Source organism: Manis javanica, chromosome 2 (assembly GCF_040802235.1).
Source record: "Manis javanica isolate MJ-LG chromosome 2, MJ_LKY, whole genome shotgun sequence".
Classification (NCBI taxonomy): Eukaryota; Metazoa; Chordata; class Mammalia; order Pholidota; family Manidae; genus Manis; species Manis javanica.
The window spans coordinates 39,716,494-39,736,035 of NC_133157.1; positions in this window are offsets into that span (position 1 = coordinate 39,716,494).

Consider the following 19,542-nt stretch of genomic DNA (forward strand, 5'->3'; position numbering starts at 1 on the left):
AAATTTCTAACTTTTCCTCTTACTTTATTCTAATTTCCTGGGGCCAACGTGATGGAACTGTAACCTATACCAAACTTCATTGCTCATAATTGTCGATGTAAGAAATCAGGTCATTACTTTGTGAGCTCACTTGCTATTTGACCCTAAGTAAATAATTCTGAAGTCAGTCTGTTATGCAAGGAAGAGGAATTTGAGTATTAATTTAATAAGAATATTCTGCCAGGGTTCAAATCCCTTCTCTGCTACTTTGAATCTAGTGTAGTGAGACCTTTTTCTGGCTCAGTTTCATGACGTATAAAATAGTGCCTACTTGATTGGATTGGTGTGACACTTCAAGAGTAAATACTAAATATTTAGAGCACTTAGAACAGGACCAGAAAAATAGTAAACACATTACTTTTCTTAGTAGATACATTCTCTGAAGCCAAGTACCTCATCTTAACAAAAAAACAGCTTTACTGAGGTAAAAATTAACATCAATAATTGCACATATTTAATCTGTACATTTTGATGAGTTTGGATAATAAAAGCATACATGATGCCACCATCACAATCAAGGTGATAGACATAGCCAACACCTCTCAGAGTGTCCTTGCCCCCTTTACTTTCATGGTAAGTCAGTTTAAAAAATGGGCAAAAGACTTGAATAGATAGTATTCCAAAAAGACAAATAGCCAACAGGCACATGAAAAGATGTTCAACATCATTAATTATCACGGAAATCCAAATCAAAACTACAGTGAGATAATCAGAATGTAAATTGGATATGAGGATGGTAAGGAAGCATGGAAAATATAACCAGTGATTCTGTAACATCCTTCTGTGTTGACAGATACTAACTGCAGTAGTTGGAGTGAGGGTTTAAAAATGTTGGTAACTGTTGAACCACTGTGTTGTGTATTTGAAACCAACATAATATTACACATCAACTATATTTCAATTAAAAAAATACAATGAGGTACCTCAAAAATCTGTTAGTATGACTTTTACTAAATATATATAATATATATATACAAATGTTGGTGAAGTTGTGGAGAAGTTGGAATCCTTGTACAGTCTTGGTGGATAGGTAAAATGGTTTAGCAGCTGTAGAAAGCACTGTGAAGATTTCTCAAGAAATTAACAATAGAAGTACTGTATGATCCAGCAATCCTATTTCTGGGTATATATCCAAAGGAATTAAAATCAGCATCTTGAAGAGATATCTGTACCCCCATGTTTATTGTAACACTGTTTACAGTAGACAGTATGTCACACAAAGTATGGAAACAACCCAAATGACCAAAAGATTAATAAAGAAAATGTGGTATATACATACAATGGAATATTACTCAGCTGGTATACACATACAATGGAATATTACTCAGCTGGTATATACATGCAATGGAATATTATTCAGCCAAGTACCTCATCTTACATCCTGCCCTTCTAGCCCAGGAGTGACCATTTGAATGTGAGGAAATCAGTAATTCATAATAGATATTAAGTATATTTTTGATAAGTTCTTCTTAGTTCTTACATACAATTTTCTTAGCTTGTAAACCTTTTATAATTTAAGAAAAACTCAGATGTTTGGTACATAAATTAATAAGAATGTTATATCTCACTTGATCTGAATGTGCTTTGTAGATAGGAATCTAAGTTTTCTTAATTTTAGCTTTTTATACAAATATTAAACATTGTGAATTAGTATTGGAATGTTACAAAGTTAAAATGACTTTTGCCCAGTTACTTTTCACATCAAACTCATTCCATTGAGGATGTATTTAATAAAATGATGAGGTGACTCCTTTGGCTCTCATTCTTACTCTCCTTTACTCTGTTGGCTGAATATTGTTTTCTGGATGTTTATGTTTGCAGACCTGCATTTATTGCCTTCTAATCTTACAGCTGTTTTCTACAGAATCCTCTAAACACTCAGTATGCCTATCCACCAAAACCCATTCCTCATTTCATAAGCAAGAAGAAGTTTCCAAAGACATCAGAGGCATATATACATCATGGTAAAAAGTCTTTTGAATTAAAACATGTGCATCAGCATAGTACATCATTAAAAGTAATTAATTTTTTTGTATTCATCATAATATGTAATTGTACCAGTACTTTACATTATGTGTAGCAAACTACCTTCTTTCGGGAATTAGCAGCCATTTATTTAACTCATGATTTTGAGGTTCAGCAAAATCATTGACAGCTGTTCTGATCTGGATTTGCTTAGCTGATCATTGCAGTTAGTTGGTGGCATGACTGGGGTATGATTGTCTAGGATGTCCACACTTACACTACTGTGGGAACTCTGGTTGGTTCATCTGTCTGGCCTCCAGTGGTTTGGCTTGTTTCTGTTCCATGTGGTTTTATCCTCCAGTAGGCTAGTTCAGGCTGCTTCTTCAGATGATAGAAAGATTTCCATCATATGAAGGAATCTTAAAGTGCCTTTCAAGTCTCTGCTTGCATCGTGCTTACTACTGTCCCCTTAGCCTAAAAATGTCGTAAGACTGACCCAACTCTGAGAGGTTACTGAAAGGCTCTGCTTCTTAATGGGAAGGGGGGAAAAGTACTGTTTCGATTTTACAGTCACCCATGCTGTATACATCACACACATACATGCACACATATAAATCCATGTATCAAATACACATATCAGCTTATCTAATATATGTATTTGTGTGCATATATGATTAAAATATAAACTGATGCCCTTTCAGGGCAACATGAAAATCAGTTCATATCTTTGTAGATATATCAGAAATCAAAAAAATATATGCATAAGCAAATAAATGAAGGCATGTTATGACACTGCATTACTTTTTTCAGAAAGTCACATCACCCTATTTTTCTTTGGCAAAATTGAAGACCTCCATTATATGCTAGTGTTTTATATTTGGTTGCATAACAATTATCACCAATATAATGTGCTGCCAGACTGCTCTGTGTATACAGAGTCCTATCCTATGCACTAAGGAGTAAAAAGAAAAAAAGTTTTAGATGGTGTAACTTAAACTCTTCTTGAAGTGAACCTACAGATACATATGTACCATTAACCTGAGCAGTAAATCCTAAGTAAGTTATGTAATTGTTGGCACAGGGCTTTGACTGGAAGGACTCGGGTAAGATGATACCTGGGGAAATTATATGATGAGTTTTGATGTCAAGAAGAGTACACAGATGTGCAGAAGGACTGCGTAGGAGAGGTGTGAGGTAGATTCCTTGAAAAAATAGTAAGTATGTTAAGATAGGAGAAAAAAATAGTACCTGTAACATTGACCTAGGAAGCTTAATGTCATAAGCAAAGGAGAATTATTGAATCTTTTTAGGAAAAAAGCATAATCAAATTTGATAGTCACTCCTACATGTGCCTTCTCTAATTAGCAAGACTTTAAACAGCTCAAAAGTATAAAATTGCATTTTAACTTATTTTATCAGATTTAATATAACCTACTTTTAGTAATTTTAAACTTGTGCAAAACATATCACCAGATATTTAAGTGTAAATGAGTCTGGTTTCCTCTTCTAATAATATATACTGTAATTTAAGAAATAGTATAAATATGATTCTTACAGGGTACTCCACAAAATATGAAAAGTAATAAAAATTATCATGGAAGTAATTAAAGTTAGACATTGGTGAGGTTTTCCATAGTATAGAATTAGATTAAAGGTTCAAGGTCTCTTTAGAAGTTGACTCTTCATAACACACAATGTCAAATGTAACTTTTCCTGTTGTCTTTGAGTTTCTTTGCTTTTGGCAGTGGCTCTGGTAGAGAAGAAAATTAGGTGCTAAATCAAAAGCAGACCATACTAAAACACTTTAAACTAGTTATTTGTACAAGTCCAGCCTATCTGAGGCGAGAAGAGAGTAATAGTTAAAAAGAACTACAAATTGAGAATTTATTTGGAGAGAGAACTAGATGAGAAGTGGATGCAACTGCTATGCACTTCAACTCACTGAATCTAGATCATTTAATAAATCAATAACACCCTAGTTCATTTAATTTTAGGTATATAAACTTTAATCTTCTCAATATTCAGAAACTTCAGATTAGGGTGGAATATAATGATATGGTATATACACCTACAGAGATTTTTTTTTCAATGACAACCAGGAAAATGTAGTGAAATTGGAATTAAAATAATAAAATATTTCAATATGGAAGGATTGATTAGTTTTTGATTTTTTGAAGAAATAAATTAGAAGGCAGCTGTTAGAATTATTATTTTAAATGCAAAGTGTCTATTTTTCCTTCTCTCAAGGTGAATTGCCTAAGATACTATCATAATATATTTAATGTTAAGTCTTTTAAAGTAGATCAATCAAGTTATATTCACTAGCCAGTTATTATAAGTAAAACCATCCTCTTATAATATATATTGCTAAAACTTTTAGATAAACAAGTTTTTTTCTGAAAGAGTCTAACAAGAATTCCTATTCTAAATAGAATGTTTGGAAGTCAGCAGTTGGAAATTAACAGTTCTAACTGTTGAAATGTCTGGAAGTCAACAGTTTTAACTTTTTTTTTAAAGTGTTTTAAATTTTTTTAAATCTTTGGGAAGAAAGCTATCGATATCCTTTGGTAAGCAATCTTAGGCAGAACCTGAAGTGTATTGTGAAAAGTTATAGAACATGTGAAGACTTACCTAAAAGATTTTGGTCACAGATATGTGAATAATCACATATTTCCTTTCTTATCTTTCTAAACAAAGGTTAATAGCTAGCCCAGAATTCATTATTATCATAACTCTTACATCACCAGCTTATTTACTTAAAGTTTTTCTTTAGGTTTTTCCATTAACTGAAGGTTGAAACCTGTGACTTAGAGATACAGCCACAATCTTAAGTCAAAATCAAATCTATTCAGGACACGCAATTTTATTTCACAAATCATCTGGGTGTATGTGTAGGAAAATAGTTATTTTTAACCATAATTGAAGTGTTTCCAAGCTAGTATAATAATGCTGGGGCAGGGAGGGTGGGTGGTATCATAAAGACTAAGGGAGTTTGTAAAGGAGCTACTATAATGAAGACGCATGGAATATTAATTATGTTGAAGATAAAACATGAGCAGATGATAGTGACAATCTATGGATTAGAGATAGAAATTTTAAGAATTGTTGTTAACAGTAGTATTAGAGTAGGTGAGCTAGAAGCTTAGGGACTGTATGACTGCATTCTCTGAACCCTTAGGTTCACATGGATGTCTTGGTTAAATAAATGCTTTGGCCACAAGAAAAGTGACCATACAGTGGGGCTGGTTATGAAATTAGGCTTTGCACTATGAGACCCAATGTCCCAAATGATCCTTACTCTTGTCATTACCCTCCATAATTCATGCAGGTAGGTTATCTTCATGCAGGTCACATTTTCCCTCACCAAAAGTAGACAGCACCAAAAGCAAACTGCTAGCTCATAATTTGGCCAAGTTACATGTTAGTAATTACCAGCGATGACATATTTAACAAAGATGATTATAATACCATCTCTTACTCTATAAACCCTTCTATATTATGATCTTCCTACTTGCCTATCAAAACATGGAGCAGAAATCCAACCCTTGAATCTGGGTTGGCTCTAGTGACCTACTTATAATCAGTAGAATGAGGCTGAACTGAGACAGACTGACTTCTGAGGATAGGTCAGGAGAAGAAGTTGTACATATTTTGCCTTTATCTCTGAAAACACTTGCTCCCTGTATGCACACTCTCCGGTGTCCCTCTCAAAATTCAGCTGCCATGCAGGGAGAAGGTTGGGACACATGAAGAGATCCTGAGTATATATTCCAACCTACAGTCTTCAGCTAAGCCTAGCTCTTAGTCATCCTAGCCTGTGCACCAGATGTGTGCATGTAGAAGCCTTTAAATACTCTAGCTCACAACCACCTAAGTCATCCATGGCTGTTTGATTCTTCCCAACTGAGTCCCCAGACATTATGGAGACAGAGCAAGCCATCTCTCCTGTGCCTGTCCAATTCCCGATTCACAGAAACAATTAGCATAATATAACATTTTTGTTTTATACCAGTAATCTGGTGTAGTTTGTTTGGCAACAAGGGATAATTTGAATACCACTTGCTCTCTTAGAATATGGAACTTCTATATCAAAACCTAAAGCATTTGGCTTTGGATTTGGGACTGGGTCATAGGTATAAGCCTAGCAGGTCTTGAATATGTTGTTAGTAAGGGATTAAAGGAAAGTGAAAAAATACATATTATTCAGCTAGAAGAATGATGACCCTTATTTTATAAGTGACTGGAATTATGGCACTACTGTCACCTGTGATACCATGAAAAATATCTAATAAACTAGTTACATTTGCTAAGGATATTTTCATGCTGAAGTTTTATTGTGCCACAAGGTTTCTTTTAGCCATGTATGATAAAATACAAATGAAGATAAATCAGCTTAAAAGGCATATTCCTCAGTTTTCAAGCAAACGTTAGAAAAAGTTCATATAGGAGACAAGATCTGCTAATGTTTGGGTAAAAAGTAGTCAACTGTTTTTTATTTCCAGCCTCTTCAGAATACAAAAGAATTTCAGAGAAGTAAAGGGACTCATGACAAATAATCAGATATTCAGTGTTTTCAGGGAAAAGTGGCCTCAGAGTAAAGATAAAGTCAAGGATGTGACTGAAAATCTCTGTTAAACTCTCCAACAAAGTTAAAGTATTGCTTCTTGGACTCTTTGTAAGACAAGCAAAGCTTTACTAAGTAAGATTCAGGATACCTTCTATTTCAAAGTAGACTTCTATTAAATCTTAAGGATGTTGCCCCACAACTATGTCACAGGAAGCCCAAAGTTAAGAAAACTGATCACAAAAAGGTTTGTGGATGTGGCTTTCTTTTACTGGAGAGGTTTATAAATTGATACAGAAGCACCCCAGAATTTTTTAAAGAATTTTATAGCTTGGACTAAAAGTGACAAAAGCAATGCAAAATGAAGAGGTCTTTGAACCCAGCTAAATTGCAGAATTTCTGCTAAAGAGCAGTGGCTGCTGATACCTTTAATTTATCTGCTTTCTATGGCAATGTCTGTTGTGAAGATCCCATGTTTGATTTGCCATTATATCTTGAGTTTTTAGGAGGAGGGTAACTTATCTCTTTAGTTTCTAAACACATAAGAAAAAATGAGCCCAAAGACACTCATCTGTATTTCACCCTGATTTAGATAATGAAATCCTGGGCTTCAATCTGATACTATACAAGATGATATTTTGGGGGTCTTCTGAAGTGGATGAATGCATTTTGTATGTGAAGAGATATGAATTGTGGTCAGAGGACATTATTGGAGAAGATTGTATTTTCCACAGATGACTCTAACACTATCAGCTAACCTACATGCTCCTCTGCCATATGAACTTACCACCCCTGTAGCAAGAGGAGTCCAATTACCCTCTACTTGAATCTGAGCTTTAGAAACTTATAATTAATGGAAAAGAGTCAAAGTGGCTCTCCCTGTTTTTTGAGGAGAAACCAGACAGCTTCTTCCTTGTTTTTTTAGAGTGCTCTCTCTCTCCAAACTCTCGTTAAAAATTCAGCTGCCAGGCTCTGAAAACTATTCCTATCACCATGAAAAGACAAAATTACAGGCAAACCAAGATAACAGAGACACCAAGGAAGGAGACAGACCTAATCAGTCTTCCTAACAAAGAATTCAAAATAAAAATCATAAACATGCTGACAGAGATGCAGAGAAAAATGCAAGAGAAATGGGATGAAGTCCGGAGGGAGATCACAGATGCCAGAAAGGAGATCACAGAAATGAAACAAACCCTGGAAGGATTTATAAGCAGAATGGATAAGATGCAAGAGGCCATTGATGGAATTGAAACCAGAGAACAGGAACGCATAGAAGCTGACATAGAGAGAGATAAAAGGATCTCCAGGAATGAAACAATATTAAGAGAACTGTATGACCAATCCAAAAGGAACAATATCTGTATTACAGGGGTACCAGAAGAAGAAGAGAGAGGGAAAGGGATGGAAAGTATCTTGGAAGAAATAATTGCTGAAAACTTCCCCAAATTGGGGGAGGAAATAATTGAACAGACCACGGAAATACACAGAACCCCCAACAGAAAGGATCCAAGGAGGACAACACCAAGATGCATAATAATTAAAATGGCAAAGATCAAGGACAAGGAAAGAGTTTTAAAGGCAGCTAGAGAGAAAAAGGTCACCTATAAAGGAAAACCCATCAGGCTAACATCAGACTTCTCGACAGAAACCCTACAGGCCAGAAGAGAATGGCATGATATATTTAATGCAATGAAACAGAAGGGCCTTGAACCAAGGATACTGTATCCAGCATGACTATCATTTAAATATGATGGCAGGATTAAACAATTCCCAGACAAGCAAAAGATGAGGGAATTTGCTTCCCACAAACCACCTCTACAGGGCATCTTACAGGGACTGCTCTAGATGGGAGCACTCCTAGAAAGAGCACAGAACAAAACACTCAACATATGAAGAATGGAGGAGGAGGAATAAGAAGGGAGAGAAGAAAAGAATCTCCAGACAGTGTATATAACAGCTCAATAAGCGAGCTAAGTTAGGCAGAATTTACCCTAAGAATGCAGCAATCAAGTTTGAGAAAGACAGATGCACCCCTATGTTTATTGCAGCACTATTTACAATAGCCAAGAATTGGAAGCAACCTAAATGTCCATCGGTAGAGGAATGGATAAAGAAGATGTGGTACATATACACAATGGAATACTACTCAGCCATAAGAAGAGGGCAAATCCTACCATTTGCAGCAACATGGATGGACCTGAGGGTATTATGCTCAGTGAAATAAGCCAAACGGAGAAGGAGAAATACCAAACGATTTCACTCATATGTGAAGTATAGAACAAAGGAAAAACTGAAGGAAAAAAACAGCAGCGGAATCACAGAACCCAAGAATGGACTAACAGGTACCAAAGTGAAAGGGACTGGGGAGGATGGGTGGGTAGCAAAGGATAAGGGGTAGGAAGAAGAAGGGGGGTATTAAGATTAACATGCATGGGGGGGTGGGAGAAAGGGGGGGCTGTACAACACAGAGAAGACAAGTAGTGATTCTACAACATTTTGCAATGCTGATGGACAGTGACTGTAAAGGGGTTTATAGGGGGGACCTGGTATAGGGGAGAGCCTAATAAACATAATATTCTTCATGATAACAAAAAAAAAGAAAGAAAGAAAAGGGGGATTATGCCCTGATAGGATAAAACTAACTGTAAATCAACGATTAATGCATGCTTTAAATATCCTTAATTTTGATCACTTAAATGGTGTCAGATGATCTGCTATGAAGGTATATTTTTCTGATAATATTCCTTTCTCTTAAAAAAAAAAAAGAAGCAGTTCCTGTGTGGTGACCTCCAATGAGTTCTACACAATGGTATAAAGGGCATATCAAAGTGTGGGCAAAGGGTCTGTTTGTGTTTATACAGAGGATCAAAGCCTAATTGGGCTACCCAGAAAATGAACTAAGATATGATATGAAGAAGAACTTCCAACATCAGCACTCTCTGGAAGAGTCATACTGGAAGATGATCAACATAAAACCTCAACAAAGATCCAGGTGCTGCTACAGCTGTAGCTGTATTTATCCCACCAGTTCCTGGACTTGCCATGGCAATAAAGAAGGAGATACCAAAGCTGGCCTGTGCATACAGTAAAACAACAAATTTGACTGGATCTATACTGTTGGAACTCAACCAAGAATTAGGAGAAGTGCAAGTTGTGGCGCTCCAAAATCTTAAAACTACAGACTATCTATTGTTAAAAGAACATATGGAATGTAAACAGTTCCCAGGAATGGGTTGTTTTAATTTGCCTGATTTCTCTCAGACTGTTCAAGTACAGTTGGACAATATCCATCATATCATAGATAAATTTTCACAAATGCCTAGGATGCCTAACTGGTTTTCTTGGTTTCACTGGAGATGGCTGGAAATTATAGATCTGCTTCGGTTATGTAACTGTATTCCTATTATATTAATGTGTGTGTGCAATTTAATTAGTAGTTTAAAACCTATACATGCTGAAGTTACTCTACAAGAAGATATGTCAAAGAAATAATCAATCTTCCCATGTTTTCTTCCTTCTGCTACCTTTATAGCTTTTCTCCTTCCTTCCTAATTACAACCCTTAAATAGAATTCGTGCCTCATATCGAATTCACTGAGTATCATAACTCCTCCAAGTGGTAAAGATACCTCAAGACAAATGCTGGGCATAGAAGCCACAGGGCATAAATCTGCAAAGAAGTAAAGAGCTAAGCTTTTCAAACAATATGGCTTCTCTCTCACTTACCAAATTTACATTTCCCTGTATGGCCCTGGAAGATGACTGGTTAGCCAGAGACGGGTAAGATTCCTCAAGGGAGGAACAACCTAAGACAGACACAGTCGCAGGGGGGGCCATCAGGTGAGAAATTGGGGATCAACAGAGGTGAGGCTTAGAACCTCACACCCCCTTTTTTGAGAGATATCTTCTGCATCCGTGGATGTATTATTGCCCTTGTCTAGCTTGGATTAACACATAGTCTACAGGCACACACCTGATCATCTACATTTGCTCTCTTACAACACTAAACTATGTTTTCTACCTTTATCTTGCATCTACCTACCACTTCAGCATTTTATTAAAATAATAATAATAATAATAATAATAATAAAGAGAGAAATGTGGGATTCACATATAAATCAAGTATAAAAATCAAACAAATATTCATATTTGACCTGATTATTTATAGTTCATAATGAGTGATCAAAACCGAAAGTTCTTGTGAAGACTACCCTTGTACTGTTCACCATGTAAGAACTTATTCACTATGTAAGAATTTGTTCACCATGTAAGAACTTGTTCGTTATGCTTCAGAAGATTGGAGACTGATGAGAATTAGGCTGTGGGTGGATTAATGATTGTGCATTGAGCACTGACTCCCCTATACAGAATTTTATTGTTGTTAACAACCATTTGATCAATAAATATGAGAGATGCCCTCTCAAAAAGAAAAAAAAATTCAGCTGCCAGGTGTAGGAAATTCAAGCCACATGGAGACACCACGTGTAGGTGCTCCATACTTCAACCTCCACTGAGGTCTTTCAGTCATCTCAACCAAGGCACAGGTATGTTAGTAAAGAAGCCTCCAGGTGACTTCAAGCCCCATACATTTATATCATATTAGCTGTTTAATTCATCGAATAGGGGCTTCAGACATTTTGGAGCAGAGATAAGCCACCCCTATTACATCCCATCTGAATTTCCTATTCACAGAATCATAAACTTAAAAAAATGATTGTTGTATTCCATTGTAAAGTTTGGAACTATTTTGTAAAACAGAAATTGATAACTAAAACAACAGAAAGTTGATGCCAGGGTTTTGTTCACAGAGTCGAAGAATGAACTTTGCAAACACTCAAGGTAGGCAAGCAAGGGAGAGGCTTTTATTTAGAGATAAGGTGAGAGGACAGAGCTCCTTGTGCATGCCAGGAGAAGACAAGAGAGTCTGTTGTTGGGCATTGTCTAGGGGTTTATATCTTTAGGTTTAACTGAGATGTTTAGTTGTTATTGGTCCCAGCCTAAATGCTGTCTTTTTGTTTTAACCAGTCCTGCTGAAAATTGCCTGTATTCCTAATTTGGTGTTTCCATCCTAAAGAATTTGTGTGACCCTGACTTTGCTTAATGTTTAACACAGAGTTTCAGTAGGAGTTTCTGTGCACATGGTTACATTGTTCTGACTGTAATTATCCTGTTTTGCTTTTCCCAGAGACCCTCACCCAATTCTAAACCCACAGGCATAGTCCGTGTCTCAAAGTGACAATTGATTTTTTAAATTTTCTCAATTCCTAATTCATATTAGGATTTTAACAACTCTTAATTCATATTATACTTATTCATATGAGGCTTTTTCCAGGAGAAGAATGTCTTGATGCTAAGCACAAACTAAAGCTAAGTATGACCAAATCTAACTACAGAGGAAGTCAAGAACGAATAACTGGAGCTGACAAAATACAGTTGAATCACAGGAATATATAGATTAAGGATTTATCAAGGCAGTGCAAGCTGTCTTCAGATATATGAAGGGCTGTCATGTGGAAGATGGATTAGAGTTGTACCATAGGGCTCTAATAGAGAGCAGAACTAATACCTCACATCACTAGGTCCAGAGAAGATTTTATACCTAATAAGAGGAAGTACTTTTCAGTTATCAGAGCAATAAGGTTGTGGACTGATTTTTGAGGTAGAAACTTATATGATTTTCTTTGAGGAAAGCCTGGATATTATAATAAAGGTAATTTTCTATAGAAGATTTTTGTTCTGGGTAAAATACTGGAGTAGGTATACGAAGAAATTCCAACCATAAGATTGTGTAGGAGTCCCTAAAAGACCTTATATTTTTATAGTCCTCTACATTCAAAATTTAAGTTTGTGGAACAGTTAAAAGGCACAGGAAATCATCATATGCAGTGTTTCATTGATTTGTGCTTTCAGGGACAACAAAATTCCCAGTAATTATCCAATGCTCAATACCAAATTTTAAAAAATGCATGTTGAATCAGTTAATGAAACATCTTTTGTGCCTTTGCATTAAGGCATAGTGACCCTAAAGTTGATGCTATTTTATTTATATGTACTTCCATTTTACATATTTATGTAAGTATTCTTTCATATGTATTGCTTCATTCCTCTGAGGATTTTATGGCGCCTCAGTGAATATAAACAATAAAACAGAAAAGGAAAGGAGGGCCTGAGTAATTGAGGTGAAACAGAATAAGTACTACAGAAAAGTTAATACACAGGTTTTTCAGGACTTAGCATCTTATACTGATTGTAGGCAGACAGGGATGGAGGGGAAAAGGATATGAGCAGAAGAAAAATTACCATGGCCACCATCACATCATCATTACCATTATCAGTGTCTTTGAAGTGACTGTATTGCTTACTGATCATTTATTCTTGTATCATAATCCTAAGCATATAACATCCATTATCTCATTTAATCTTCAACTGAATCTATAAAGAAAGGAACTAAGGTCTAGGGAAAAAGCATGGCAGGCTTTAAGCTTATCAGTTAAATGGATTAATTAGGAAATAAACCCAGAATTTTTATGATCACTAAACCCAGTTTGTTATTCTTACAGTGCTATACAGCGTGTTGGTGTTGATAAGATCTATACTTCTTTATGGTGGAGGCTTTAACCATTAAAAATTTTAGTAGTAAGTCCCCAAAACATCTTTCCTACTCTAGTTGGCATTTCCTAAAATTCCACAGTTAGGTACTTCCCTTTAGTTTTTTATTCAATAGAGGATATAAGTGTTCTTCATTTATCTGTGACTAACATGAAGAGGGATTAGCTAATATATTTCGCTAATAGATTTAATATAGACTTAACAGAATTCAGGGAACGAGAAAGGGGTGGGCACTGTGCAGTTGTCAAAAAAGAAAAAAAAAGCCGTGAAATCCAAGAGGAAAGAAGGGCTGTCTAGGACAAACATCTGTTATTTAGTATTTCCCACATAAAAGGCATGCAGTACATCATTCAAGGAGCTGAGGGATGAAGGATTGTACACTTTAATTTTGAAAACAATTATCTTGGGACCAGCAGATTGGTAACATGTAATGTACACAGTAGGTAGGTAAATTTGCATCCTAGTGAAGGGTGAATGTTGTAAACAAAGAAAAACATAGCTGATATTGAAAGAAACATTTCTAAACCTGTAGAAAGAATTAAGGCAGATAAAGAGGAGTTTTCTAAATTTTAGATATTAATTTGTCAACTCTTCATCAGAATATTTCAGTAAGGACTGAAGAAGGTGTGCAGACATTTAGGCAGGAGGTAGAGGCAATGAGGATGCTGGAGCTGGAGAGAGAAATCATTTAGAAGATTTCTGCTTTTGCTTGAAAGGTTTCTGAAATATTTTACATCATCCCAACAAAATTCTCTTAGATGGAAAGAAATGAGAGCAAATCATATTCTTTTGTTAGTTTGATTTCACACTACTGTTACCAGAAATTTATGAGTGGATGCTAAATGACAGTTCATAAAAAGACTAAGATTCATGAAGTTTGAGCTATTAGATTTATTTGGAAAATATATGGAAAGAAGGCCTTTATGTACTTTGCCTCATACAGTGAGTTCAAATTCAAAACTTTGTATTTGAAGTTCAAATATTATAATTTAAAATTGTTTTTGATATTTCATAGTCTAGAAAAAGTATCCCTCAGATGCAATTTAAATTTATTATGAAAATAATGATGATTACACAGATTTAAAATACTAAATGTCCTTAATGTCCCTACTTAGAAAAGGAGCTTAAATTCAAAATTATTTATTTAGATATTTTTCTCTCCATTTTCTCCTATTGAATTCTTTACTGAAACAATTATAGAATACATGCATATTTACAGAAGCAAATGAGTTGTGTAGATACAATTTCTAAGAGCTCACAATTTAATATGTATACCAATACTTCTACACTAAGAATAACTCAGATTTACTTTAGACTTGTTATTTCTCCAGCACTGTTATTATCTGCTTCACATTCATTTTATTGTTCAGTTTCACAACAGTTCTGTGAGGTATTTCCTGTTAACATATGCCATAATTAGAGATGAGGAAATTAAAGAAATGGAATTATAAATTAAATTTTTGAACAATTAAACTATCTTTAGGCAGCTTATCTTAAAGGAATTGATGGGTAAATCACCAGGTTTAACTACATTTTTCTCAATATTGAAAAATGCAAAAATACAAGTACTTAATAAATCCTCTAATTTTTAAATAGTGGCATAGTGGTTTATGGTTGGTCCTCTAATTCTTATACCCAAGATAATGCACAAAACTGATTTTCAATATGTATATGTCCTGAGGTCTTTTGTCAGCAGATGGTTAAAAATGTTACTTCTAAAATTCTAGTTCCTAGTTCCTATAACACATTTAATCTTCAATTATTTGGCATCACTAAATCATCACAAAAATTTTTTATTTAAAGTACATTTAATTAAATTAATTAGAAAACAAACAAACTGTTTCAAACATTCAGTGGATAGGCTAAAAATAAGCTCCGAAAATTTCAGGTGTAAGTTAGTCTAAACATTCATTCACTTCAGCAGTGACTGCTGGGGCTTTATCAATGTCCTTGAGATAGATGCACTCGGTACTATGTACTAGGTCTTCCCAGATTTAGAGATCGCACAGTCATGTGTAGAATATTTAAAAGTCCCAAACGAATCTTTCATTCCTTCTTGCTCCACTCCCAGGATCCATTTATCTTCTTGTACTAGCCCTTTACTTCAGACAATAGTTACATTTGATATTTATTATTAATAATGTACAAGGAAAATACCAAACATTTTATTTATAATTATTTTATTTAATCTTCACAATAAACTTTAAGATATTACAATACAACATTAAAACATCATCTTCACTTTAAGTAAGTGAAGTTAACGTAATTCGTCAGCAGCCGTGGCTCCCAAATCAAGTGAGGCTTTCTTTGATTCTAATGCTGACGCCTTCATTCAGTGCAGCCTCCTCGTTGTGCAGTTGTCACAGTTTCTGATATTTCTGATTGCTATTTCAGTCCCCTAGAGAAGGAATTTCCCCTCCACTTGCAGTGTCTTCTGTCGCCTCTGCCTCCCTCAGCATCCTAGCCATGCTCTATGGTGCATCCTTGTAAGGGTCTTGATATATTTAGTTAGGAAGCAAACAAACGAATTATTCACCCTCAAAAAAGTTTAGAGCCAAGAGAATTCTATTGGTAGAATACTCCATTTTCGTATAATACACAATGTAACATTAAGCTTCATATTGTGGTTTTATTTCCAGAAATGATGATTCAAAATATGCAAGCTTTGTATTTAAACGAAATTAATATTTCCCAAGTTGACAGTGCTTGTAATGGAAATAATAATAAATGCACCATCCCCAAATGTGCTGGCACTGTACCAGGGAAAGATCAGGCTGAGTTAAATTGTTTCTTGTCCAATCTTTTATGAAGAAAAATATTCACAACTTCTAAACGGTCTTCATCTTCTGTGTTTTGTAAATGTGGGAGAAATGTATGCCATGTTTCTTCTCAAAAGCAGAGAAATTTGGAATGAAAAAATCTTGAAAAGGGTTAGCATTTCTTGCAGAAATTATGATAGGGAAATATATACTAATAAATATACACCAAGTAATTGTTTTTGTACATTAAATTTTAAAATAAAAATTATTTCTAGGCCAAGTAGAACATGGGGATCTAGGTCAATTCAGTTTTGCAAAGAGTTTTCTAAAACTATATGTCCTACATAGCTTTCATTAGGCTCAAAAAATTAACAATTGTAATTTAGCCTCTGTATTTTCATTGTTTTCCTTCAACAAATAAATACTTTATCAAAATAAAATTATGTAAAAACTAAACAAGGTAGGCAAAAACCCAAATATTATATTAAGGCTTGTATAGTCCTTCTTTAAATGTTTATTCCTTTAAATGTAAAAGTTTTAACAATATTCTAATTAGTTAATTAGTATTGCCTTGATGTTTACATAGAGATGAAGTGATTCTATACATTAGATTAATTATATATATATATAATATGAGGTAATTATATAGCTTACCTTTTGAGTATGTATGTATGTGTGTGTGTGTGTGTGTAGTATATCCAAATCTAAGATTAAACCTTAGGGATCATCGTGGGGCTGTAATGCTCTACATCTCTCTTCAACATTTTTAAACACTACTTTTCTCCACAACAGCACATATTATTACTTCCTTTCTCATTGCCGTCTGATTTCTTCTCTTAGAACTCTGTTGAATTGGTTACTTTTAATGAAATTTTTATTACCCAGATCTAATTGCCTCATTTTGGGGTTCATCTTTTATGAGGTCATCCTGTCAAATCTTCCTCTTCGAACTGTTACCTTCACTAACTTCCATACTACTATAGGATTCTATTTCCCATTTATAATTTTCTTCCTGGTTTCCTTCTCCATACTGCTCCACAATGATTCTATTTCCAATATTTTAATTTTATCCATTTTTCTTTTGTTTTATACATATTCCTTGGGTTGTCAGGCTTTTCCATGATTTCAAGAAGCACTTATATACTACTGATTCTCACATAGCCAGTGACAGCCACCCTTCCTTGTCCATATCTGCATGTCCATTGCCACCTGATCTACTTGAACTTTATCTGGACCTCAAAATACCCATGGCCATTCAGTACACCCTGCACCACAAAAAGTACAGGAAAATTGAAGTTGCAAAAGACAGTGCTCTTAAATGACACTAGTTAAATATCTTAATGTTGGCAATTTTATAAAAATATATGATCAAGGGCACACACATTTCATTCTCTTGGTCTAGGAAGAAGCCTATGGAAATAAAGGATCCAGAAAATTAAACTTAATTTCCTCCATCATATATCTGCCTCTGTCTTTTTCAGTCCATGTTCCACACTTCATCCATGGTACACTTTATAAATTAATCTCTCTTTACTCCCCACAATTCAAATAAATGTATACAAAAAATGAAGCACAGTATACAAAACCCTCAAAAACCGTACTTCAAATATTTTTTTGATATTTTGTCACATCTGGAGATTTCCCCCCTTAATAAATAAAATCAAGAGACAGTTCAGGGCACAGATATAACTTAGCCTTAATGGTGTGCTAGACTGGCTCACAATGATGTGTCACAACTGTATTAATGTCTTCCTAACTCCATATACACTGACAGCAAACATTGCAAACTGACATGAATTTTTAGAGATCAGGCTGTTAAATATATACCAACAAACCACTGTATGATCTCTTTTGAGAAAATTTGAAGTGATGACATTATTAGCATGTGAAAGGTAATACCAGCATAAGCAAATACAATCTTCTTGCATAACATACAATTCCAGCACATCTTCAGGTACAGTCTGAGTCACTATTCATTTGGTATGACCAGGTGGTGAGTTCTCTTTGCTTGCTTTCTTTTGTCCATCATCTGGACATTGGCATTTACACAGTCTTTGTCTTTTTAGTCTGAAGGTGATTATCAGCAGTTCCTGCTCATTTATTCCATATTACTGAGCTAATTGTTCCAGACATCAGTTTGGGATTTTGTTGATTAGATTATATCTGAGTTCTATCACCTACTATTATTGTGTGGTAGAGATCAGTGTCCATCAAAAGACAGACCTTTTAGAAAGAGGTAGTTTCCAAATGAATAAGTTAAACTATTGAATATAGTATTTACATTCATGTAGTTCCTACCCTAGTGAGGGAGGCAAGTAACAAAAAATAAGAGAAAATCGGGGGGAGGAGTCAAGATGGTGGCATGAGTACGGCAGTGGAAATCTCCTCCCAAAACCATATGAATTTTTGAAAATACAACAAATACAACTATTCCTAAAAGACAGGCCAGAGAATACAGTACAACAGCGAGGCTACATCTACATCTGCAAGAACTCAGCATCTCATGAAGGGGGTAAGATACAAGCCGCAGCCTGGAGGGACCTGAGCACCCTGCCCACCCCAGATCACTGGCAGGAGGAGAGGAGTCAGAGCAGGGAGGGAGTGGATGTGCAGGACTGCTAAATAACCAGCCCCAGTGATCTGCACCGGGAGTGCAGACACACATTGCATGGTGTGCTGGATATTAGGGAAATGGCAAAGTAAAATCTACAAGCAGGTCACACAGCCAGCTCCCGTGGGACAAAAAAAAAAAAAAGCGAGTGCTTTTTGAAAGTCTTAAAGGGACAGGGGCCTCACAGCTGGATGGAATCATCCCAGCACACTCTGCCCAGCAGGCTGGGAATCCTGAGGAACTTCAGGCACCCTAGCCCCCTGGGTGGCAACGCAGCTGTGAGGCCCCTAATGATGATAAGGAGCCTCCCATTTGTTCCCCCATGGCCGCTGCGGCCCCGCCACAGTGGCCAAGCAGTCAGAGAGTGACCATGCCTATGACAGCCTCCCAGAGTCTCTTCCCAGCATGCAGCCACCTGGGCCAGACCCCGAGGCTGCTGATGGTGCACAGCTGCCTGGCACAGGGAGAGGAAGCCAGGGCAAAGTGCGAAGGGGCACCGTTCTTGCAGAAGAGCACACTAGGTGCACCTGCAACTCCCCACAAGGCTCTGGGCTGCCCCGCCTGCGGTGGCTCAGGGGATTAGCCTGAATGATGCCCCCAGTGTGCAAATAACTGACACAGGCAATGGAGAAGGGAAAGACAAACAGCAAGGAGGAAGGGACTTTGTTCCTGCGAATATTTCTATGGCCATGAAAAGGCAGAAGAATTTGGTCCAGTCCATAATTACCCAGACAAAACCCAAGAGAGGGCCTGGGGAGATAGATATAACCAATCTTCCTGGAAAAGAATTCAAAATAAAGGTCATAACCATGCTGATGGACATGCAGAGAAATATGCAAGAGCAAAGGGATCAAGTCAGGAGGGAGAATACAGAAATAAAACAATCTCTAGAAGGACTTAAGAACAGACTGGATGAGGTGTAAGAGACCATTAATGGAATAGAAATCAGAGAACAGGAATACAGAGAAACTGAGGCAAAGAGAGATAAAAGGG